Source organism: Corvus kubaryi, unplaced genomic scaffold (genome assembly GCF_017639235.1).
Source record: "Corvus kubaryi isolate FWS band 111438036 unplaced genomic scaffold, C.kubaryi_AGA036_p1.0 74, whole genome shotgun sequence".
In the NCBI taxonomy this organism is placed as follows: Eukaryota; Metazoa; Chordata; class Aves; order Passeriformes; family Corvidae; genus Corvus; species Corvus kubaryi.
The window spans coordinates 11,432,741-11,458,425 of NW_024582061.1; the positions used below are offsets into that span (position 1 = coordinate 11,432,741).

The 25,685-nt window shown below is 37.3% G+C and overlaps 1 protein-coding gene across 1 annotated transcript in view; it reads right to left on the minus strand.

The window, feature by feature from the left end:
• The window catches only part of IGF1 (insulin like growth factor 1), a 47,671-nt gene that overhangs the window by 16,819 nt on the left and 5,167 nt on the right, over positions 1–25,685 (minus strand). The window lies entirely within an intron of this gene.

Sequence of the window (25,685 nt, forward strand, 5' to 3'; positions counted from 1 at the left end):
GATGCTAAACAGTACTGTATCCTAAATTACAAGAGGTCTCTGCAGAGAAAGATAAGAACTTAATTTAAGTAATATTTATGGAATCGAACTATCAATTATTTGCACAGGAGAAGGCTGTGTCAGCTCCGGGTACTGAACCTACATCAACATAAGCACCAGGCCAATGCTTTAACTATATACCTGTCTTTCTTTAACCTTACTTTGGAGTCAGTAGGGCATGCAAAAATATAATCTTGAAATGAAGCATTCATTTGAGGTCATGATGCTCCTGGTTAAATTTGTCAAAGGAGATAAAAGAAAAGTGAAACTTTCCAGAGGAGTGCATCGTCATTAGGGAGTGAGGATGAGGTCATTGGGATGAGAAAGGGACAGTGCATTGTGGCTGGAAACAAAACCAGAACTAAACCTAGCTAAAATATAGTGGTGTTTGATTCATCTTTCGCTCACAATGATTTTCTACCAGTTGTAGCTCCATCCTTTAGCGATTTAATTTTGCAGTAGGAGCTAGGAGAATCAGTTCTAGTGCCAGGAACATAAAGAAGTCAGTGCTGAATAACAAATGAATCTACACTTGCTCTCCTTGTCCTTCCAGCTCACCTTGTTATTGCTGAAGAAATGCAGGGGGATTGTAAGGGAACACTGTTATAGTGCAGGGAGAAATTAGTTCCACTATAACACTTTAAATACCAAAACTAGAGTTTCTGTAGGATGCTTGAAAGTGGAAGTGCTTGTGGGAAGTAAAGCTGTTTTATGAAACAAGGAGGACACAGTCCATCTTTTATGGGGCTGACAATGCCCTCTGCAGTCACGGTGTTTAAAAGGGAATGTAGTTTCTGAAAAGATTTTTTTTTTCAGTTCTCACTTGCTAAGTTTCAGTGGCCTTTTCAGGGAAGTTGAAAGATTTTTAAAGTTCATGTCTGTTAAAAGAGAAGTTTTTCTAAGTAACCAGAATTATTCCTTTCTTTTATTATTTATTTTCCAACTTGTTTAAGTTTGATTAATTATCAAAACCTTTGCATCAGTTAAAGATGTTTTTCAATGGCTTCTCCTATTTTGCAATCCTGCTATCCTTTTATTTCACTACGCTTCTTCTCTGGGTTATATGGGAATACTATAAACTTTAAAAAGGCTGTGGCAATGTTGAGGTTGACCTGGCCTTTATATTTTAGGTACTCACTGACTTTTTTTGAGCCACCACACCCACAATTATATAAGCAAGTGAATCCAGTTCAGCAGAAAAGCAGTAGGATGAGTAAGTATTCTTACAATGGTGTAGAGTTTTTATTTTTCTTATAGGTGCCATAATGTGTAAGCTTAATGATGACTCTGTAAAACCTAGCTGTTAGATGCACTTTGTCTGCAAAATCATTCTTTCCAGTGCTGGGCCAGTGTTTTTCACATCATGTCATCCACTTCATCAGTCTGAGCCTACCCCTGCTCAGGATCTATGGTGGTTATAAAAAAAAAAAAAAAGAGAAAGGAGTATTGTGGAAAAAATACTTGTCTTAGGCATCACTGGCCAGTGGAGGGCTTACATGGTATCAGAACAAATGCGAAAATAGAACCAAGTAATTCCTATGAAATGCATTTCTAAAGAATCTCTTTTATTCCCTTGTTGGTTATTAAAGATCACAGCCTTTTTGAATTCTCAGGTCTTCAACACCTATAATTCATTTTTTATTCCTTTGCATGCTAATAAATCTCAAAGCCTGGAGGACTTTGAATAAATCTTTTGATCATCTGAAAGCCTAGATTCTGAGTTTTGTGTTGGACATAGGCATCAGTATGAATATCTTTGTTGTGAGTCTTTAGATACTTAGTTCTGTAGTTACAAGTTAGCTGTATTTGAAATTTAGAATCCAGTATTCAAATTAAGGGTCAAGGTGTACAAAGGAAAATTACATTCAGGCATACCCTGTTGGTACCCAGAATTTGACTTAATAAGATCATAAATATTTTTAAATAACTATCCTTAAGTAGTTAATTGTAGTTAATCCTACAATTGGATCTAGTACTGTTGTACATAAACTGAATCAAATAGGATGGAAAACAACACTTCCACACAACAAAACCACCTAAGCACCAAAATCCTTGTAATTTTTCATCTTCACTTCTTCTGATTTGATACAGCTAAAGGAGTGGGCGAATGTCCAGGTAGGGCTAAATAATTTTCAGATATTTTAGATGTGCAGCTGAAGAGTTTTTCGTTTAATAACATATCCAAATTAACTTTATCGTTATCCACTCAAATGTCATTGAGAAAATTTAAAAAAGAATACTTGCAACTGCCTGCACTATTAGTATTTATACAGTTTTAGTGTGGATGTAGATGCCAACAGTACAATATTTCTTTCTCTTAGGTCTTTTGTAGCAAAACCTTCTAGAGTTCTTCCCATTGGGAGTGATTTTTTGGATAAAATACGACCATTGCTCTCACTGAAACTTTGGGCAAAATGTATCCCAAATTAAATTGAATTTTTTGTGGTTTGGGAAAGTTGGATTAATTTTTTCCCTTGTTTTTTCTTTTAAATTCCTCTAAACTCCTCATTGCTTGCCAGAAAAGGAGGTGCCAGAATAACCCAAGGAGGCTGTGCAGCCTCTCCAGAAGTGAGAAGTTCAGTAAGTTTAGTGAGAGTGGCTGTTCACTCATTTTCCCCATTAGTGAAATTTAGAAAAGTTTCATGTCTGCATCCAGGATAAAATCCTAAATGAAAGTACAATGAAGTCACTTTCACAACTCTTCTTGTCTAAAACAGGTCTGAGTTTTCACTTCTTTTTTTCTAAATGACTACCTAAACTGCATCTCTTGTGATTTGGCTTAATTATTTGCAATTTCTCATCATCTGTTAGTTGCTTATGCCTCTCATGTGTTCCTTCTTGACTTCTTCCGATACCACTTCATAACTTTTCTAATGAATTTCCTAAACTCATTCCAGCATTCTAGGTGTTCTTTGTTTATCCCTCTAGCAGTTAGACAGCAGGGCATCAAATACATTGCTACCAATTTAAACTTCATAGTTGTTTTGACTTTCCATTCAGCATCATAAAACTGCTATGCAATCAACTGTGATCACTCTAAAGACAAAACCCACGAAAAATAAACTATTGCGTATGGTTTTCTCTATGCAACTTCAGAACAGTGTTGCTTTAAACCAGATAAATTTAATGTATGTCTCATTTAGAATTGGTGACAATAAAATAAACAACATCCTTGCTATTTTGTTTTCTAATCTTAGTGATACAAAGCATAAACTAAAAGGTTTTTATGCAGAAATAGTTGTGTGTTATGGACCTGTGTGGGATTGAATATGTTTCTTGATTTGTCTGTCTCCCTCTACTTGCATGGCTGGGATCTTTTGCCATACTACCACTTGCAAGCAGATCTGAGCACTGGAATTTCCTGGGTATGGTTTTATTATAGTGCAAACTGGCTGTGTCTCTGGAAGATTGGAATGATTCTGTGATAACTGATAAATTTTATCCTAGTGTACATAAGGTTTAAAAAAAGGCTTTCTGTCCTTTAAACGGTTTGTATCAATTGTTCTTAAGGTCATGGTCTATTGAAAAATTTAAACAAAATATTCATCTGACAAGGGCTGCAGTTTATTTCTACCTTATTCTCAGGGTTTTGGATCTTTTTTTCAATTAAGACTGTCTTTATGGTCAGTCATACATTAGCCCTGAAATCACATTATGACATACATATTTGTTTGTTTGTTTGAGCTCAGGGTTGAGACCCAGGGGCTTTGTAGTTGTTGAATCTCCTGGGCAGTGTACGCTGTTGAAATGCCTGGAAACTGACAGGGACATTCTTTGCAGTCATTGTTTTCCTGTGTTATTTGTGTGCAAATTATGGGCTGTATGTCCATTTCTTATTCACACTAGAGGGCTCCTTCACACTTGCTTAGCAATGTGGCAGCACCTACAAGTTAGAACAGTGGAAACATGCTGCAGTGCAAGGCTTTGCCTGCATTTCAGGACATAATAGGGTCCTGCGTCCTCCCTTCACAGAAATTGCTTCTGCATATTGTAGCACTGTCACCTCATGAGCAGTGTCAGAATGGCCTGTGATAATTTTCTCTCCTTCTTACCACATTATGTGGGAAGAACAGAAACACTACAGGACTATTTCTGAACAAAGAGAAGATTTTCTCCCTGTTCACCTTAAATGTACTCATGAGAATAATAAATGTCATAATCAAGCCAGCTGATAAACTGGAAATCTTACCTTGAATGTTTCCTAAAATTAGGTAAGATTGTTGAAGATTATTGAAAATCATGTGGACTTGTCTTTCTGCCTTTGTGGCAGAAGTGGCTGAGATGATCTAATTTCAGTAGTGAGGACCAGTGTTTTTACAAGTTGAAGAAAATGCTTATGCTAACTGAATGTTGCAGTAGTCTTTCCTGCCAGTACTTGTGTCTTGGACTACAGTAGCTCAGATAATGGAAAAGAACTAGAAAATTAGAAGAAAGATTAACTGTTGGAACAAGGCACCCCCATGTGATAACTACTCTTGACCTTTTTTTTAGACTAGAATTTCAGATAATTTTGGCTTGTAAATACAGCTCTGAAATTTGAAAACTAAGTTGGTAGAGAAGATGTGTAAATCAGGAAGCAAAACACTTCTCAAATATCTGTGTTGTTATCTGTTATGTTCTCTTTTTCACAATATTAATACTTTTCTTAATTGTCTATACAGAAATTTCTTAGTATTAATCAGATTGGGCTTTCTTAATGTCTAATTTAAATGAAGTATTATGGCAGAAAACCCTGAAATTTACTGACAAAGTAGCTGTGTGCTATAGTTCAGTAACCTTTTAATTTTCTAAAATAACTGAATTCTCTTCAGTGTGAGAGGCTGCGTAGTAAACAGCATCCACTCAAGTAACAATATTGGAAACTGTTCCCAAAACAACTGAGTTATGTTGATATTTTAAAACATTGCTACTGTTTTCCACAGCTTCGGCACTTAAGCTCTACCCTGCTCTTTGTCAGCTTCATGCTTGGGAAATGTCACTGGAGTGACAGCTGGTGGAGTGAAGGCAAAGAGCGGAGAAGAAGGACTGAAAAAGGCAAAGAGTGGAGACAAAGCACTGAAAAAAATGCTTGGAACACATTCCTGTGTTGTAGGGAGAAAGGACGCCAGAAATAAAGAAACCAGTGCATGGCTTTTAATATGCACAACGTGTTCCATCCTATGTAAAAGCCTGTTCAGGGCTGGTTGCATTTAAACGTCCATGCACGATGGGCAGCGTATTTGTCAGGACTCCTTGCCACTCTTCAATAATGCAGCAACAAGGAAGATTATCTTTCTCCTACTCCAGGATGACGTCACTGCACTGATAAGAAGGACTTAGAAAAGGTTTATGTTCTTAGCACTAGATTTAAAGAATATAATGCTCCTTTTAATATAGTAATTTCTAGCTCTCCTAATTTTCAGTGTTGATCTTGCAAGATCATTAGGAAATTCAGAAATCATTTCTCTGGTTTGAGAGGAAAAGAGTGGGGTGATCTAAGGATAAATAAGCTTTCTGCTGTAGAGTTCCTCTACCACTGTATCACATCTGGAAAGTATCCACAAGGTCTTTTCAAAGTGATATGCTGTAAAATTGCTAAAAATGCAGTCTTTAAAAATTCAAAATATTGTTAAGTTTTTAGTGTTGAAGTAGGTAGTAGTTATTGAGTACTTGATTTTTTTCCTAATAGAGCAGACATTTTAAATTTATTATTTCACATTTTAAACTTTCACATTAGACACCATACTGGATCAAGAGAAAGTATCGGTGACAGGACACTTGTTCTTTCCTTATCAGAAGAAAACAGATATTATTGTACCATATCCTGCATCTTGCTCAGATTCATTTTGACTCATTTCCTCAGAGAAATTGCTGAAAACTCTCTAGAGTTCTTCATGGACAATTCATTCATTATTGTCTCATTGCCCTGGCACAATCATATTAAGTTGTATTTAGTGGATGTAGAAGAAGAAAGAAGAAGAGTAGCTCTTCTGGATGGGCTATGTGGCATCTGCTATAGCTCAAACTGGAATCAGTGGGGGGCAGCCCAATTCCTAAAGAACAATTCATCCTGACTTATTGCACAAAGTGCATATAAGTGTTTGAGATTTAAATACTTCTGCAAAACCAAACTAAATATCCTGCAACACTATCATCAATTGATACACAACAGAACACAAAGTTTTGGTAATCATACATATAAACTCTGATTATTTGGCATGGTAGTATTGTCACTAATTGTTGGAGCAGGTAATGACACCTAATCTTCATATTGCCTGACATTTCCTAATATTAATCTTTGTCTTAACACCGTTATAACTTAACCAAACATTGATTGTCTGGGTTTCAGGTTTTATGGATTGTGTGTATTCTATAGGTTCTGGAGGTGTTTTGTTCTCTTCTTGTAGAGGAGTTGCAAAGAAAAAGGTGCAACTAAAACCATTGAGTCATTTCTGACAGTAAGATTGGAAGCTATATGGTTTTGCCCCTGTTAAAATGTACCCCTCTTCCCTGAAGTGTTAGCCTGTTTTACTGAATAACCTTTGTGCTTCCATCACGTGAAGGTGGAATTCGGGGAAGAGGCAAAAAGGAATCATGGTTTGGGTTGGAAGGGACCTTAAAGATCATCTTGTTCCAACCCTGCTGGAGATTATTTCGGTTCAGATACTTTTCTTGTTATACTCCCCTCATGATAATTTCAAAGAGTTGTCATCTAGCAACTTTCCTGCTGTTTAGAGTGGCTGCTGTCATTTGTTACTGCTGCCATAGGTGAACCTGCTGTCTGATATTGACATTTCCCCATCTGAACATTGACATGAGGTTTCTCTTAAAAACATTTTTTCTTGGAATTTACTGATATTGAAGTTAAACAAGGTGTGGCTGCTTTGTGGTCAGGTGGGTTGGAGTGGGTGTTTCTGGAGAGATGCTTCAGAGTCTGCACTAACCAGGACTGCAAAATCGATATTTATGTACCTGTCCACTGACATGTAATGGCTACTATGCAGGGCAGTCACTGCCCAACCCAGATCTGATTAAGAAAAATGTGACAAGGTTGCATGTGCTGAGCGTTTGTGAGAGAACTGTCCTTGAAACCTGGTTCAAACATGATTCACCCTCAAAGGAGTCAAAGTCCTAGTTCAGGTAAGGTAGCTGCCAAACACAGAACTTTGTTAGCAACTTTTAAAGGCTCCTCTGTCTTAAATTATATTTTCTTCTGATTCATCGTTTTCACCTCTCTCTAGATGAGGTTTTTCTGCCTTTCTTGTAACACCTTTCTGTTACTGCTAATTCTCACCTTCTTCGCTCCTTGATGCAGTTCTGTTGTATAACGAATGCTTTTAAAAGAAGTATACTAGAGTATTGACTCCTTTAAATTCTTGATGGATATCTCAAAGCTCAGACTAAGACCTTTTTTTTCTATTGTTTTTGCATTAAGAATACTGGAAACTTTTGACCAGAGTTTCTATTAAATTTGAAAGAGTGAAACTTTTCTCAACTGACTTTTCCAAGTCAAAAGTACTTAACAATTCTGAAAAATAATGCCTTCACAGCTCATCAGCACAGTATTGACCCAGAACTGACAGATATCCTAACTACAGGGAAGTCACTGACTTTGGAAAATTAACCTCATGGGAATATTGATAGAAATGAGACTAGGAAAAGAGCATGCAAGGCAAGTGTGCTCTTCTCTGAGGTAGTTCTTTTGATTTATTGGCAGAATGTTGTGGAAAATAAAAGAAATTGCTTACTAGGCTCTACCACTTTATTGAGAGGATGCAAAGGAAGTGTGAAAAGTGGAATGTGTGGGGAATTAGAGTGAGAGCACAGTATTTTGTTGCTGGCAGATGTGTGCTAGGCTTCACCATTTTACTGGGGTGGTATAATTCAGTTGTTATGACACATCCAGGAAGAAAAACAGAAAACACGAGCTGGAGGCTTGGAGAAAATTAAATGATGATGACTCAGAACTTATACCCCAAAGTAAAATGAAGATTGAAACACTGCATCAATTTGTTTAGCAGAGAAATCTGATGCAAACATGAAAAAATGAGCTTCCTTAAAGTTATTCAGGCTTTGCACTGATCTTCAGATGAAGAGGGTAATATTAGAAAGGTAGTGTCAAGGTGAAAGGCAAGGATGATTACAGATAAACTGCAAATTGAGCTTATGTTTTTGCTGTAATTTTATTTTCAAAGTATTTTTTTTGTTCATTGTGCAGTCGGCCCTACATCTGCTTCTGCTGAAAACCAAGGAAAAGTGTTTCATTGCCTAAAAGTGTTATTGTTTGACTTGTTTGGCTGGGAGAATATGTCTCAAGTAACCTATGAACTCTGTGCCGTATTCCTGCAGTAAGCAGAGGGCCTGCTGGGGTGATCTACTTAACTTGCCATTAAGTTTTATGTAAACTGTTATAACATTGTTTAAAAACAGTTTGCAGGATTCTCTGCAGTAATATGGCATATATTAACTTCTAGACTGAAAGTAGTAGCCAATTTGTATCCCTTATGTAAACAGATCTATTTTTTTGTATTTACTGAACTGTCTTCCTAAGTTTGATAGACTATTACCTATAATTTATCAGCAGTACTGCAATGTGACATTTTGCTTAAAACTTTAACCCTTGCAGTATTTGGGTTATATGTGGATGAGCTTCTAAAAAGTAGTATTTTGTTGGATCTGAATTGCTATCTGAATCAGAGGATTTCAAAAGCAGTTTTAAAAGGTGAATAAACATCATTGCCTCATTTTCACACATGGTGAAAGTAAGACAAATACAGATAAAATTAGTTGGTTCAAGGTTATGTAAACCAGTTAGTCCCATAGCCAGAAATAGTCCTAGCCCTCCCACCTGCTTACTCTTTATCTGTTGTCTATCTAAAGAAACACTTTGTCTGTCCTCTGAAATACAGAAGATGGGAGGTGGTTTACACCAATTAGGCTTCTCATATTAGAAAGTCTAATTTCTGGACTCTTGGAAAGCACAGAAAGGGACTGCGCTAGTCCTAATTGCATACTGCTGGGCCCCTACATTTCAACATCTCATAATTTTTTTCATGGTTGCAAAATTTATAATTAAATGTTCTGTACGTATGAGAAATTGGCTAGCAACAATATCATCTTATGCAGCATATCAACCAAGTGACTGTGGGTTTGATACTGTAAGTAATCTGTGTCCAGAAGTCTTGTGCACTTTAGGTAACATTTATAATTGCCTGGTGCTGAGAGGCAAGATGATGGTCTTGTTACTTGTTACCAGAGAAATTCAGGTATTTTTACCTTTGCCAAAGAAGCTGTAATACTGTCTACCCTAGAGGATGATGTTGCATGGAGCATATCATCCCTTATCTTCTGAAAGCATAGCCTCAAAACTCACTGAACACAGGGCAGCCTAAGGGCCACAGTGAGCTTTTATTTCATATTTTTATGCATCGTAAAGACAGTGCTAGTGTTCTCCTTGATGGATTATCAGGAGGGCAAAGGCTACATTACACCACTGCTGCTGACTGTGGTCACAGAAAGGCACAATCAGACTGACATTAGCTCCTCTGGCTTACAGCTCCAACCTGCTGATATTCCAAAAGGACGGATAATAGGTAACACTACCTACTCCACACCACGTGTCACCTGAGGCAAAGGGTGCGTGTCATTCCCTTCACTAGTACCTGGCAATGCTGAGCTCTGTTTATCACCAGCCACTTGGCAACAAGAACTATTCTTGGTTAGGGCTTTGCTGGTGTCCTGCAGAGCAGATACTCTGGAATTTCTGCAGCTCACAAGAACGAGGCAATTTCTGTTGTTCCAGTGAAAGGAGGAATAGGCTAATGATTCTCTGGAAGGGCACGCAGGGTTGAAAAAAAGGAGAGGAGGATTACATTCCCAGTTTCTGTTACAAGTTATTCACCACTGCTTGTAGTTGTTGGGCTGAACCTATATTAAGTTCAGTTGGGTTGATAGCTGCATCATTTACTCAGCAATTCGGGTGTGCTATGGGTTTTTTTTATTGACTGCATATATTTTGGCACATTTTAGTCTGTTTGTAATGTAAAAGCCCAAGCAAGTGTATTGCTGTCCATTAAAATGATCACGATTAGCTCTCTTACTAGACTATAGCATTGTGAGTTAGATTGGTAATGAAACCTGTTCTTACTGTGTCTGTTGTCTGAATCCAAACTTCCAGTGTTAACACTGGCTTAACAAGCTTTACATTTTCTGTTTCCTTTATTAAAAAAAAAAAATACAAAGAGCTCATATTTCAAAATAAATCTCCTGAACTGTACTTTATTTAACAGCTGACACAGCTGAGATTTTAAGCAGCTGAATGCACATATAATGCATTTTAAGAAGTGACATTGCTATGGTTATGAGTTACACAACAATATGATGTCAGCCCTCTGATTGGTGCCATGGTATTTAGCAATGCCACTTGGACAGGAAAGTTCACACACAGAAGCCTGTCCAACAGTTCTAAGAATTTTATATCTTTTGAAGTATTCAATATATTTCTTTATGTGTTGAAGCACTGGCCTTCCAAAACCCTTGTTTTCATTTTCCAGCAATCTCAGTGAACTTGGGGTCATTGGATTGTTTGCTTTCTCACTGGCTGCACTGAAATCAAGCAGCCATCAGCTAAATTACTATAGCTTGAATGTATCTAAAAAGAATTCAAAGCAGTCCTTTAAAACAGCATTGTGACTGTGCTTTTAACTTAGCATGAAGATATAATATAAACTTAAGAGGTGGAGGCAGTTCAAAGGAAAGGTGGATTTTTAGTATTGGCTCAAAATAAGAAATGCTGGGACTTTCAGATTTCAGCTGCATGCTTCAGTTTTCTGTGATTGTAGTTGTTTCAGCAAGAAAACAATCTACTTTTGATACAAATTTAGTTTTAGTTTTCCAAGCCATCTCTCCATCTCCTGAGACTATAGGGAAACACCAAAATGAAAACTTTTGCAAGATATTATCAATCTATACTGGCATTTTTTCAATGATAACTTATCAATTCCTTTGGAAAAAAAAAAGACAAATTGAGGCCAGTTAAGACAGTCTTGACCAAAAAAATCATATTTATCTGTTTAGGTTACTCAGAACCACCAGTTTTCCAAGTGTTGTGTACAACATAGTGATGCAGAATGGAAAAAGGAGGAAGGAAACCAGGTGACGTACAAAGTGGCTTTTTATTGCAAACAAGGTTTGGTGTGTGAAAAACACTGAATTTTTATGGTGACTGTTGAGAAATGCACTGGTGGTCTCTGCTAAACACTCACATCATAAAATCACTTGAATGCATTTTCATCCAGTTAGTAGTTTCAACTGACTACCCATGTGGATAAGCCTAATTCATGTCACTACAGAGGACAGGAAATTGCTGAAGGTTTAGAAGGCAGGTCTGAGGTGGCACTGTGCCAGGAGGGCCAGTGGTATCCTGGAGTACCTTGGGAAGAGTGTGGCCAGCAGGTGAGGGAGCAGATCCTCCCCCTCTACTCAGCCCTGGGGAGGCACATCTGAAGTGCTGTGTCCAGTTCTGGGCCCCTCAGCACAAGAGAGACAAGGAGCTGCTGGAGAGGGTGCAGTGGAAGGTGACAAAGATGATGCAGGGTCTGGAGCGCCTCTCTTATGAGAGACTGCGGGAGCTGGGTCTGTTTAGTCTAGAGACGACTGAGAGGGGATCTCATTAATGCTTATAAATACCTCAGAGGTGGGTGCCAAGAGAATGGTGCCAGGCTCCTTTTGGTGGTACCCGGTGACAGGATGAGATGCAAAGGCCATGAACTGAAACACCAGAAGTTTCACCTCAACATGAGGAAGAACTTTTTTCCATTGAGGGTGTGAGAGCACTGGAGCAGGTCGTGGAATCTCCCTCTTTGGAGATGTTCCAAACCCACCTGGACTCGTTCCTGTGTCACCTGCTCTAGGTGACCTTGACTTGGCAGGGGGCTTGGACTACATGATTTCCAGAGGTCCCTTCCAACCCTAACAATTCTGTGGTTCTGTGAACTCTGAGAAGTGTTAATGCAACTACAGTACTTGATGAACCTTTAGTGAACAGATTTAGGGGTTTTCTGTACCACCTTTCGTGGGGTCCTTCATTAGCTGAAAAGGAAATTAATTATTTTATGTTCTCTCTTAATGGTTTCTAACATGTTCATCTAAAATTAGATCTCTTGACCAAGACATTTCAATAATTTAAAACTTTAATTGTTTTTGCACTGAATTTGATTTATCACCAGCCACTTGGCAGCAAACATTGTTCTCGGTCAGAGCTTTGCTGCTGTCCTGCCCAGGAGGTGCTCTGGAATTTCTGCAGCTCACATGAATGAGGCAATTTCTGTCACTCCCATGAAAGTAGAAAGAAGCTAATGATCCCTTGGAAAGGTGTTTAGATTTGAATAAAAACAGAGGAGGATTAAATTGCTTTTGTTTCCAGCTCTTTTGGCAAAAGTGCTTTGTTAGTTCAGGTAGAGAGGGTATATGCTGAAGCTGCTTTTGAGGAAGGGGGACACTTGCAGCTGCATGCTTTGGAGATGGTTTTGTCTTTATCCTTCATTGTTCCCTGTATAAAGGGAAGGTACTACATCACTGTATCACTAGGTTAAATTCATTGACATTTGTATTCTATTTTGAACGTGCGAAGTTCTAGCAGAAATATAAAAATTATTTTGGGAAGTAAAAGTTCTTGCCACCTCCAGTTGGATATGCAATCACTAGGGCAAAAAAACTCACAAATGTGCAGAGGAATAGATGATTTCCTGGGATATTGTAGCGTATAATGTATTTGTCTGAAGGCTGCAATTGAATACTTCTATGACGAGCACTTTAGAGGAGTTTATGAAGAAAATATTAATTCTTATTGTCTGCAGTGTTTGGATCTTGGAAGTCAATAAGGCATGAGACCACCCATTACATAATGAAGACACTGGTTTTTCTCCTTCTCCTAGGAAGTGTGTATTCTGCGTAACTATGGATACAGTTTAGTCATTTAGTGATGGACTGTGTATCACAGCATAAAATTCATTGGCCTGTGACCAAAATTAAGGCTAGTATTCCCTGATTTTAAGGAATTCCTAAAGACACATCTTCAGTCACTGGTTCTTTCATTAAACTCTTCTGTTTGCATTGCAGCATGCTTAAAAGTGGGTTTAATTTACATATTCCTGTATTAGTCACTGTTACACAAATAATACTTTCTAATAAAACATATTCCTTATATTACAATGTATTTTGAATGATTGCAGTAAATGTAGGTGCTGTCAGATCGTCTCATTGCGGGGGAGACAAGGTCTAAGTCACAAGTATGTGAAACTCCTAAATAAGACATCCTAAAGAAGTTTATGAGAATTTAAATTAAACTTTCCTGGTTAGAAGACAAAGAAAATGATAAGATATGCATTGTCTCCAACTTTCTACAGTGATTATAATTTTTCTTATGTTTGATTTTCGTCCAGTATTGTTTGTGGTGCATGTTTAGACTTTGGCGTCTTGCAAGTGAGGTTAGTAGAAAGGTAGCATTTACTGTACTTATTAACCACTGTCTGTTCCAGAATGCCTCTTAGAATATTTATTCAAATTCAGCCATCATTATTTTTAGCTCGCTTGGGAAATTATTAGCTTTCATCTGATGCCTCACATACTTATGCTAGAAATAAGAAGATTTCATACTAAGCGTATTAGTGTGTTTAATGTCAGAGAGGAAGCCAAGTCATTATGCCAATTCTTATTTTGAAGAGCTTTTAATAGTGATAGCTTTTTGACAAGTAGTCAATAAGGTCCATAAGCAAAATTTAGACAAGTAGCTAAGGACCCTGACTTGTATTTCCAAAGATGCTGAGGCAACTAAAAACACAGGCATATGCCTAGAAGGATTAGAAAAACAAAACAAAACAACCTGCTTAGGATCACCTATCATTGATTTTAGCAGAAATTAGATACATGACTGCTTTTGAAAAATCTCTCGAGTGTCCATCTACCTCTTTAATGCCTAAAAACCATTGAAAATCTGACTCATATGCCTTTAGGAGCTTCAAAGGTCCCACTAGGTATTCATGAGACTCATGCTGATTTTTGAGAATAGAGTAACACTTTTCATAAGTTAGTTTTCAATCTTTTAGATGTAGCCATCTACTTGCCACAAAATCAAGAATAATTTAGATACTTTAGCAAACAGCTGAAGTATGAACTTCAACAAATTAGAGAGAGGAGCAACCCCCAACTGCGCGAAGTTTAGCAAGGGTAAGTGCTGGACTCTGTACCTGGGGTGGGGCAGCCCTGGTCATGTGTACAGACTGGGGAACAACGGGCTGGAGAGCAGAAAGGGCCCTGGGGGTCCCAGTCAATGGCAAGTTGAACATGAGCCAGCAGTGCCCTGGCAGCCAGGAGGGCCAGGCGTGTCCTGCGGGGCATCAGGCACAGCCTCGCCAGCTGGGCAAGGGAGGGGATTGTCCCCTCTGCTCTGCACTGGGGCGGCCTCACCTCCAGTGCTGGGGGCAGTTTTGGGTGCCACCATATAAAACAGATATTAAGCTGTTAGAGAGTGTCCACAGGAGGCCAGGGGGATGGTGAAGGACCTTGAGGGGAAGCTGTGTGAGGAGCAGCTGAGAGCTCTTGGTTTGTTTAGCATGGAGGAGGGGAGACTGAGAGGAGACCTCATACCAGCCTACAACTTGTGAGGGGAAGAGGAGGAGCAGACCCTCATCTCTGTGGTGACAGGACTTGAGGAAACAACATGAAGCTGAGTAAGGGGAGGTTTAAGTTGGATATTAGGGAAAGGTTCTTCACCCAGTGCGTGACTGGGCACTGGAACCCTCTCCCCAGAGAAGTGGTCACAGCACCAAGCCTGACAGAGTTCAAGAAGTATTTGGACAATGCTCTCAGGCACATGGTGTAATTCTTGGAGTGTCCTCTGCAGCATCAGGAGTTGGATTCCATAATCCTAGTGGGTTTGTTCCAGCTCGGCATGGTCTATGATTCTATGAAGAACTTTAAAATTACACTCCAAACCTTTCAGGTTGGTTTGAATATTGTTAAAAATGAGGAGTTTTTTGATGTGCTTATACCCTTTTCAAATCAGGAACAAATAGTATCTATTGATTGCTCAAAAGAGCCTTTATTTGCTGTATTTATACACAGAAAGAAAAATATCAGAAGTTCAGCTGGTAGTTCTTAGGAAAAACAGGTGACTAGTAAGAAAGCAATGGGAATCCAGTCAAGGGAAAATATTTGTGGTGTAATGATACTTATGGCCAAAAGACCTAGGAAAATCAATGATCGATGTTTTCTTTAGTGACCATAGCACAGAGAACTCATGAAATAGAATTCCTCAGACTAGCTCCCGCTATCCTCAATGAACTGAGCTAAAGCCATTTGAAGTTAACAGATAACCCTGAGTGAGTATCCGTGAACTCATAATTATGGATTATGAAGAAACTCTTGGACAGGGCCAGCCTGGATTATTAACATTACTGTTTTCTCCTTCTCTGGCATCAGCTTTGTCCCTTCTTTATTATACTACATATCAGATTTTCCTTAACATTTTCTCTTTGCCACATGAAAATGTAGAGATACACCTTAAAAATATTACATCCTAAAATAAAAAATAAACAAGGCACTTCCACCTGTTTCTTAATTCAAATATAATAATTTTGCATTCAAAATCTGTTGCAGGTTATTTGATCCTTCATGGGGCAGGGAAAGCCTTATTTATTAAAAAAGTTTTGTTCTTTTTTCACAGATCTGAATTTCATCTGTTTCATATCAGAGTATTAATTTCTATTTGAAAAGAGCAGCAGAGAGTAAGAGTATCACCACTTATGAATTCTGCTCATTTTATTAGTCTTCATGTTAGTGATAACAGGAAATAGTTGTATTTTATTGCATCAAGTCCTACTGCTTTCAAAAACTAAAAGAAAATGAGTAGGAAAGAAAGATTAAGGTAGTTGACTTAATGCCAGTAGAGCTGCAGTTGTAGAATTTCATTCTGTTTTTTGCAAAAATAAAGACACGGGTGAAATTCTGCAAAATATCTTCCTTTTTTTTTTTTTTTTTTTAAAGAACAGATTTTCTTGACCGTTCCACTTTTTAAATGTTTGTATCTTGGAATAGCTATATTAAATCTACTGTATGTAATTCCTGAAATAGTGGTGGAACTCCTTAAGTGTATGAAAATAATTTTCGTGTCTCATATGAGATCCTTTATGTCTTTTAAATGCAGAAGCAAATATACAACTGTGAAGTGAGAGCCTCTTTTCTACCCCATTTTCCTCAAGCCAAATCAACTGGGAATAGTACAGTGCACAAGACTAAGAGCACCTTGAAGTAAGCTAAATTATATAAATATTTATTCATAGAAAATATAAATAATTCTTTCTTGGTTTTAGTGGTGGTTTTTACTCTGCTTCAAAACAATATAGTTACTGAAAAAGGATTATCAATGTCTGAACTACCTAAAGGACAGTTCCTATTGCCATAGATGGTTTGGAAATTTTAACTGCTGTGATTACTGTTCCCTGCGAAGGGATCACTTTAGAGAAGATCATGAAATACAAATGTCTTTGAAGTGGTTCTGTGCTTTTCTATATGCCTTGGATGAAGAGGGGTACTGAAGTGAGGAAGGTACAGATGCTTTGTGGTGTTGTTTCAACTCACTGAATGGTTTGCAGCCTCAGGTGGGATTCTTTCTTAACTCAGATTACTGCTTTTATAGGTGAGCTCATTAGGTCAGCAGTAGCTATTTTTTAAATCTTTCAATTCATAGAATAGTTTGGGTTGAAGGAGACCTTTAAAGACCACCTAATCCAACTCCCTTCAATGAGCAAGAACATCTTCAACTAGATCAGATTCCAACCTGACTTGGAATGTTTTATTGCCTGAGTATCTCAAAACTGTGCTTGAGTGTCATTCTGTGTCCTTTCTCCATGATGATGCCATTATAGAAGGCACAGCACTCCAACAGCGAAAATCCTTCTTTAATGACATCTGATATTTAGCTGTCACTATAGGTTATAAGTATTATTATTGTCTCAATTTCTTAGAAAACTGCTGGGAGATGAATATTCATAGAAATAGAAATGATCTTGTGTGAACAGCAGTGTAAAAAACTGCTTCATTACTTATGCACCTTATTTCGCAGGAATAAAATATGGAGTTTCACTTGTTATGACATGTAAGCGTATATTCTATCTATTATATCAAGAAAGAAAAGATAGATAAGCTTTTCCCTTGTACTTTTACTGTGTCAAACTGCAGTGCTTTCTCCAACAAGATTCACACTTAGACTAAAGCCTGGGAGTTTTTAAGAGCCAAAGGAGAAGCTCGAACTGGTGTTACCTGCATAAGGTACTTTCTGGGTCTTTGCTTAACTGTATCATACCATAGCAGCTAAAATAAGTTTGGATTTACTTTGATCTAAAATGTGATCTGTATGAGTGCATCCTTACCTCTACATGGAAGTTCATAGTGTGGTTTTAAACAGATTAATTCCACCAAAATTTAGGCTTTTAATGGAGGGTCCTTACTCAACTGACTTAACAAGCATAAGGATACAATTGCCACAGCTTCCCTGCTTAATTTAATGGAGAAGGAAAAGTATGTCCTAGGGAAAATTTATAAATTAATGAGAGCTCTGAAAGTTTTTTAGTATTCTCACTGACTGCAGGATGAGTTTGAGTAGACTCCTAACTCAGAATCCTCATTTAAGTGCCCAAAAGTAGATGGACTGAATCTGAACCAGAATCTCCTTAGTTCAGGTCACACTCTCTTCAGTGTTTATCATTCAGCAAATTCATTCTGTATGTGGATAAATGAAAATGATGTATGTCTAGAAAGGTCTGAATTTAAAAGTCTTTTGTCTGAAAAGACATGAAAGGAACAATACAGTCAATAACATAAAATACAAATGAGAGCCTCTTGAGTACATCTATCCTTCCTCTATATGAATTGTGGAGGTATAATAACATCAACTGTTCTTTCTATACCTCTATCCTCTCTTGAAAAAAAAAACAAAAAACCACAACCAAAAAAATATCATAAGTAACGCTTTCGTATTACTGAATTGCAAAATATAAGTAGGATTGTAATGCAAATTGTTTCAACTAGTGCCTCTGTTTTCATTCAGCACCCATTAATTTAGAGTAAAATGCCAAAACAATTAGAAAAAAACACAGAAGTGTTCTAAAAGCAAATATATATGGGATTTTTGCATTTAATCTTAGCTATATATTTCAGAAATAAACATGGCTTTTATTCAGGACATGTATTTGCCAATAATACATTTGATTAAACTAGGAAAATTAGACATACTATCAGTAGCTTGGTCCCAAATTACACAAGAAGAAATTAGATACATTTTCAGTAGCTTGCTCTCAAATTTCTACAGTCTATGAGTCACCAGATTCTTCCTGCCAAACTAAATATGTCTGTGAAAGGCTGGAAACTTTAATGGAAAGAAACATAAAACTTGGAATATGTAGGAAAAAATAAGTTTTTTTCATGGAAGACCTGTTGACTAGTAATTCAGGAATTTAGGGGATGTAGAAACAAATTGTTACAACAATATTATTATTTGTTCACAGAAGTTTCAAGGTAAGAAACGTATTCAAGTTAAACCTGCTATGTTAACCTAAAATAGATAGACTCATTAGCTTTCATGTAATCTGAAGTAATCAATGAAGACTTACAATAAGAAGCTGTAAGACTTTCATGATAAGAGTAGAAGCTCATATCCAGTAATTTTGATGGGGCTGAGTTAAAAGAAACCTTCAGGATAGTTAATGCAAGTCTGAAAAAAGTATCCCTCTTGTAAATTGGACTTATTATACATGGTCTGGAACAGCCATCAAACATAATTAGGAACGTACTAATTTTTTCAGATCCACAAGCAGAATGACATCTTCCCTACGATATTCCCCACACCACTTAGCCTTTTTATACCTTTGCATAAACCATACAGTTTAAAACTTTCTTTAGAATACAGACTTGTGAAATACAGAGTTTCTGTGCATAATTTAAGATTTTATCCATTGCCTTAGAAGGATATGGCTGTTAATGAACCTTCTTTTGAAGTCAAACCAATTTTCAGTAGTATTTGTTTTACTTAGAATCTGCTGTTTATAGGATTTGGGGGTATTAAGTGTTTACTTTTTTGGAGATAGAAATAGTATTCCTAGAATATTTATTTTCAGAAAGAAAACACTTCACTGAGCTGGTTTGAATCAGAATGGTCTGAGCCAGCCCCTTCCTTTTTCTGCATACTCAGCCTTGTGCAAATTTCTACCCAACACACAAAGAAACAAACAATATAAACAAATAGCTCTGTTTAAAGAACGTCGTATAATTTCAGGTTTGTGTGAGTCATAATTTCCCAAAGGAAGTGCTTTAATAGGACACTCTTTCCCTACTTCCATACTTTTATGGGCACATAAGGAAGCAGAAGGGCCTGCTGTCTGGATGCATCCTCTTACTCTAGAAGAGTTATACTACATAAATGGAAGACTGGGATCACAGCTGAATTTCAAAATAAGATGGGAAATATTTAAATATACTCTCAGGGGGAAAAAAAGGGCCCTAGAAAGTGTCTTTGATAAAAGGAAGCTATTCCAGTTTTCGCTAGTGAAGGATTTAACATGAGGTAAACAAATGCATTCTGCTCTGCCTTGTAAGACTAACGACACTGAAAACATAAAATATCTCTGCATATGGGATTCAATCAGAAAACAGAGCAAGTATATCATACTTGAGTTGGAGTTTGTAGGAATTTAAGTAACTTTCCACAAGCTGGAGTCATCTACTGGTATGCCCCTCCAAAGACTCTGGATGTGTTAAAATTCTTGTTTGCAGAACCTCATTTATTGAGGCAAACATGAAATATGCCTGTCATTTCTTAAAAGTTAGACCCAGTACTTGGGCTTTATCTTTCATAATGGTTTTGCACTAAATGCACCACATAGAAACTATGAATTAATGGCTTTTCTTCCTCTTGACGTTGAAGTTCCTGTGGTTATTACCAGAGATAAATTTAGCATAAATTCTTCAATAAGTATACATTTGTGGTATTTCTTTTGTCTTGCTTTCTAGACAGAGAAATTACTTAACTGTTGGTTATCCCTTGCATTTGTTGTCATATTTTTGAACAATTAAGCTTGTGTCACAGGGAAATACTGACATTAGGGTATGGTTTAATAAACAAGTCCAGATCCATCCTTTTTTAACAATGCTCTGAGATGAAAATGGCTTTAAGTCTTTATTTTATTTTCAGTGATGTGAAAGGGTTTGAAACATGCATAAGTGCTGGAGTGCTGAATAAGCCCTAGAGAAACAGCTCTATGAACTTCTGCCTTTGAATGAGCACTCTGTACGGAATGCCCTTCATGCACAGGTAGTAAATACAAAAGGTTTTCATTAGCAGAGCGTGTGGTTCTGCAGACTGAATCATTCGCTTTGTGGCTCCTGCCGCTGTTGATCAAGAATCGCAAGCGCTTTATTGATACCAGAACAAACAAAGAGGTCCATATGCAAAGGTTTTGGCCAATTGCATAAAGCATGTGCCAGAGCTGAAGTCAGTGAAGGGTTTTTCTTGGTATTTAAGATTCAGTGGAAAAGTAAAAGGGGCAGCTATGCCAAGAATTAATGTTGATCTTGCCAAGCGCTTCTTTGAGTGACTTTATCCAACATGAGACTAAACAATGTATTAAATACACATATAGCAGTTAGGGAATCAAATGTCAAGTAACAGCTTTCTGTTATTTGAGACCAAATTTGAAGCTTGGTCTAGTGCATAAAAAAAAGTAAACATCATAAAAAGCATTAACATCTCTAATATCTACCAGCTAACAAGGACGTATATAAATTGAACTTCTGGAGAAAATGTACTTATTTGGTTTTGGTCGTAGGCACTTTTTTCAAAGACGTTTCTTGTAGAAATTTTGATCAATGATTTGTTTCCAGTCACTTCATTAAAATTATCATCACTACTGCAGTCTCTCTTAAGGAAAAGGTTGAACAATTATAAAATCCTTGGTGACCTGAGAAACTAGCTGGAGAGGAGACCTGTTTGCAGGGACTAAATTTAGTATATATCAGAGTCTAAATCCTCCTAGACTCACTCTGCAATCCATGGAGAAAGAAAAACCTCTCTCTTTCTGTTATTAAGAAGATTAGCCTCACTAAACTAAGGTTAGCCTTTATGAACACTCCTTACCCTTTCTTAATGTGGTAAAAATTGAGAAAATTCTTTCAAAGACTGGCTTATTTTCAGAGAACTTCCTCAATGTTTACTACCAGGGGCAACAAAGCACACATCTAACTTGTGTCAGCTGTTTGACTGGACAGTGATATCATTCCAGAAGTCAGAGCTGTTCTCTTTCTTACAGGGATACGTCAGTAGCTGTGCCTATAGTTTTGGTTCCCTGAGCACTGACCCTGCAGACCTGGCTAAAGCACATCTGAGCTCCTTTCCAGGTTAGCTTTCCTGTAAGAAGGAACCTAGGGACAGACAGAGGAATACACTCAAATCTTCCATAGATACAGTATTTGGACATGAATGGGGCACATAGCCAGACCAAGGAACTTAAAAACACTCTCAGATCTTGCTGTGTGAACACAGCCAAGATGACCAGCGTTTGTTTGCAAAGATTTGCAAGACTGTCAGTGACACCAGAGTCTGTGTGTGTCCGTGGCAGCTTTTCAGCATGCCTCTGCTGGGCTTCTAACATTAACATTCCTTTCAATCAGGGATGCAGAGAGGAGCTAATGACTCATAGCTCCTACAGGTATGGAGTACTTAAAGAACTGAGTGCCATGCCATCTCTTGTAATTATGCTGATAGGTTTGACAGGCCTAGAAACTTTAATAACATCTTAAAAGCAGACTTCCTGAAGTAAACAAGAAGCTCTTAACTAGGGGGAAATGGAAGAAGCAAAACGTAATTGCCTCTTGCTATGCTGCTTGTTTCCTCTTTTCTAAGGCAGCAATTCCTCCACATATACCTTAGTTCGACAAAGCAATGAGATCTCATGACAGCTCTCATTACCCAGAATTATGTTCAGGGGCTTATCCTGATTTTCTGATGATTATAAACTAATAGTCTTACATTGTGCACAGCTGGGGATTTTCCCAAGAACAACACATAATTTTGATTGTCTTAGTGGACAAAAAAATGTAGTAAAAATCTGCAGTAACTCTCCACAAAGCAGTTGACACAGGGAACATTAAGCTGGATATCAGAAAAGCCCATCTTTTATGGGATTCACTGCTTTACACATGGAAGCATGTGCTAGATCATTCTCCATTCTCTGAAAAATATCAGAGGAACTCCAGTGTCTCAGGTACCTAAATTCAGCTCTTTCTTTTTTATGCATGTGATGGTTCAGAAGATTCACATGAGACTAAAGCAGTGTTTATATCAGGAAAAAAGTTGGAGTTTTAATTCATGAAGTTGATTGCCATGATTTCAAATAAGTATTGCCATCTAACTTTGGCTTTAGAAATTAGAAGACTGAAAATGTCTAAGGAAATAAGAAATCTGTTTCTTTATTGACACTCATGTATTGTTATCCAGACTGCTATGTATTTATTGTAAAAGGAAAAGGCATCTTTTCAAAGGAGAAGAAACTAGATAAAAAAGAATACAGCATTTTCTCCTTAGAACAAGCTACCTGATCTTTCCTTTCTCATGGTAGTAGTAGTCCTCAGAAAACAGCATGAGCAAGAATGAATGATTTTCCAGCAAAGTAAAAATTTATGAAAAATGATCTTTTTTTTTTTACTAATCTACAAAATAAATTCCTGTGATAAGACTAGACTATTTCAAGGAAAATTTCCCCCCTCTTTGGCTATCACTTCTGTAAGTTTTCTGTAATTTCCCCTTTCAGTTTTTCCAATGTTCTCTGCTCTCAGCATTGTTTGGTAATAAGTGTACCATGGTAGACCTCTCTAGACATTAAAGCTCGAGTGAATGTTGAAGCCATCCCACTTTGTTTTGAGAGTGAAGAAATATTAAGAAAAGCTGTGTTTAAGTGTAGGCGCTTGTGTAGCTGTGGCCAGGTTCTCTGTCACCTTCTCCTAATAAAACCTAGCACACATGAGGGGTAGAAGTTCTCCTAGAGGGTGTCCCTACAAAAAAGGTCACAACAATCTGCTTTTCTCCGGTAAATCACGGGAGACAAAAAGCTGTCTGAGGAGTAGCCAGTGCTGGTTGGAGTTAAATGTGACCAAGGAGAAACATAGATGCTCAGTTTGGGGATTTGTGCTGTGTTTTCCCCTAAAAAACTTAGAAAAATGCTGCTTTTCAGTCTATCTTAAGACAAAAGAGAGTGGTAGAAACCACATTTGACTTCCTCTTGAAGTCAATACTTTGTGTGTGGTAATAAGCAGCTGGGGCATCTCCTCAGAAGCTGTAAAGAGTTTCCTTTTATAGCTAGAAAGCTGGGCAGAGTAGACTATATAAAGGAGATTTTTGTCTTCCAGTCCTAGCCATAGATATAGCCTTGTGGTTAGGAAGCACAGAGTTTCAACAGAAAGTAACACAATTATTTCTATCTTCACTTCCACCCACAACTCCCAAGGAATAGTCAGAAGCTTTGACCTTGACTCTGAACCAGGAATTCCACCTCAGCCAAAAGGTATTCTTTATATTTGGAGTCCCTAGTGAAATACAGAATGATGGAAGAAAAAAAAAAAAAAATTCACAGCTATTTCCTGTGCAAGTTAAAGGCAAACACTACCATTGATTATACTTTATTTAAAGGAACCATAGTATGAGAATAGAAGGCTTAAAATACTACTTTTATTGACATACTCTTTACAACAAAAGAAAAATTTCACTGGGTTTTTTACCTCTGCAAATGATGTGGCATTCTTAAAAAGTCCCAAGAAATCGAGCAACATTTTTAACTTCTAATAGTATGCTACATTCTGTACTACGTTTGATATGGGGATCTCAATTTGTTTTCCCAGTGTTACTGGGCTTACTTTTCCCTGATTTTGTGTTTTAGATTGAACTCGAGCAAATAAGAGGGAGAAGGTTAAAACGGATTAAATTTCTTCCTCATAAATAAGAGGTAGTCAGGTAGAGTACAGGCATTACTTAGCATCCAAGGGGCCACAGACATATCAGCTTCATAAAATTCCTATTGAATGATGCAACTGTAGTCTATTGATTACAACTGTGCAAGACTTCCCTAAAACAGGGTGGTCATTCATGAATAAAACCTTTTCCATATAAAACAAGGTCGACATTTATGGTGTCGTTACATTATTTCAAGTGAAAACTCAGAATGTCAGAAAACAACAAAGACTAGAGAGAAAGTCTAAAACTGACAGCAGATAAAAGTCAAGATTGCAAAGGTAAAATGTAATGATCTCCTTTGAAATGTTGGAAGCCCATCCTGGTATTTTAAATTAAGGATGACCTATCTTAGGGTAGAGATTTAAAACAGATTGTGTAACCTTAGAATAACTGAGATTGAAACCAAAGAGAGTTATTGCTAATGATTAGCATTTCACATGACCTCTTACCTTGAGGATCACAAAGTACACATCACAGTAGGTCTGACTGCTCGGCAGTAACCGCTACTCTCGTGGAAAGCAAGCACGAGAGGTCTCTGAACTAGCAGCAAACATTTTGCTGGGAGAGAAACACCTGAGATACATACACAGTAAAAAAAAATTGCTCTGCTGTTCTAAGGATGTATTGTCTCATCTTTCTCTGGTGCAGAAACAGGAGGGGGAGATGATAGTCTTTCAATTCACTCCAGCAATAAAATATTTGTAGGAAACTCAATAGCCCCTAACTCCACTGCTAATAAATGCAACAGACTTTGGTGTACAAATGAACACCTGATGAGCTGGTAGAAAAATGTAAATACCTGTACGAGAGATTCCAGTAGTTTTAGTATTGTGTTTAGCACCAGAATACTAAGCTAAACAGCACCCTGGAGTAAGTGCTTATCAACAATAGCTGAGGTGTTTAATACAGAAAAGAAGGGTTCTTCTCTGAATAGTGGATTACTTTACATATATGAAACTAAGGTTTCAAAAGTGAACTTTAACAGAACGTGCCAAGAAGATAGTGAAAACCTCTACAATTTATACACTGAGGAAATTAGGATTTTCTGTAATTTAGAAGTGCAAGAATCTGAATTTCTGTTTTTATTGCAAGCAAAGAGAAAATATTGAAAGCAATGACTTCATGAATAGAAATAAATAGGAATAGGGTGGGTATGATCAGAAAACCAAAAATGCTAGCTTAGAAGAGAAGACTCTTCAGCCACAAAGGAATATTGAGAATATCAGAGAAACACATATTGTTAGTAAAAGTAAATGCTAGCTTCAGAGGCTATGAGAGCACAAATTCTATCATGTTTTGAAAAATTATAATAATGAATGTATTCAGAATGAATATATTCCTAGCTAAAAGTTTCATTAACTTTGTTGTTTAAATAGCAAATAGCTGGAAATCAGAAATAGATTTCTATTACTTAAAAGCTGAGTATTTCTTGATCCCCACTATTGCAGAGTTAATTTTATCTGCTGCCTGTACTGGTGTTAGTCTTTATTATCTCACCATGCATGAATTTTCCTCCACCTGTATTTAACTGATGAAGCATGTGGATACTTGGATATGGTAACTTTCTGCTTGCTGCTTTCCAGCTCTTCTTTTTTTTCAAACCAGATGTTGA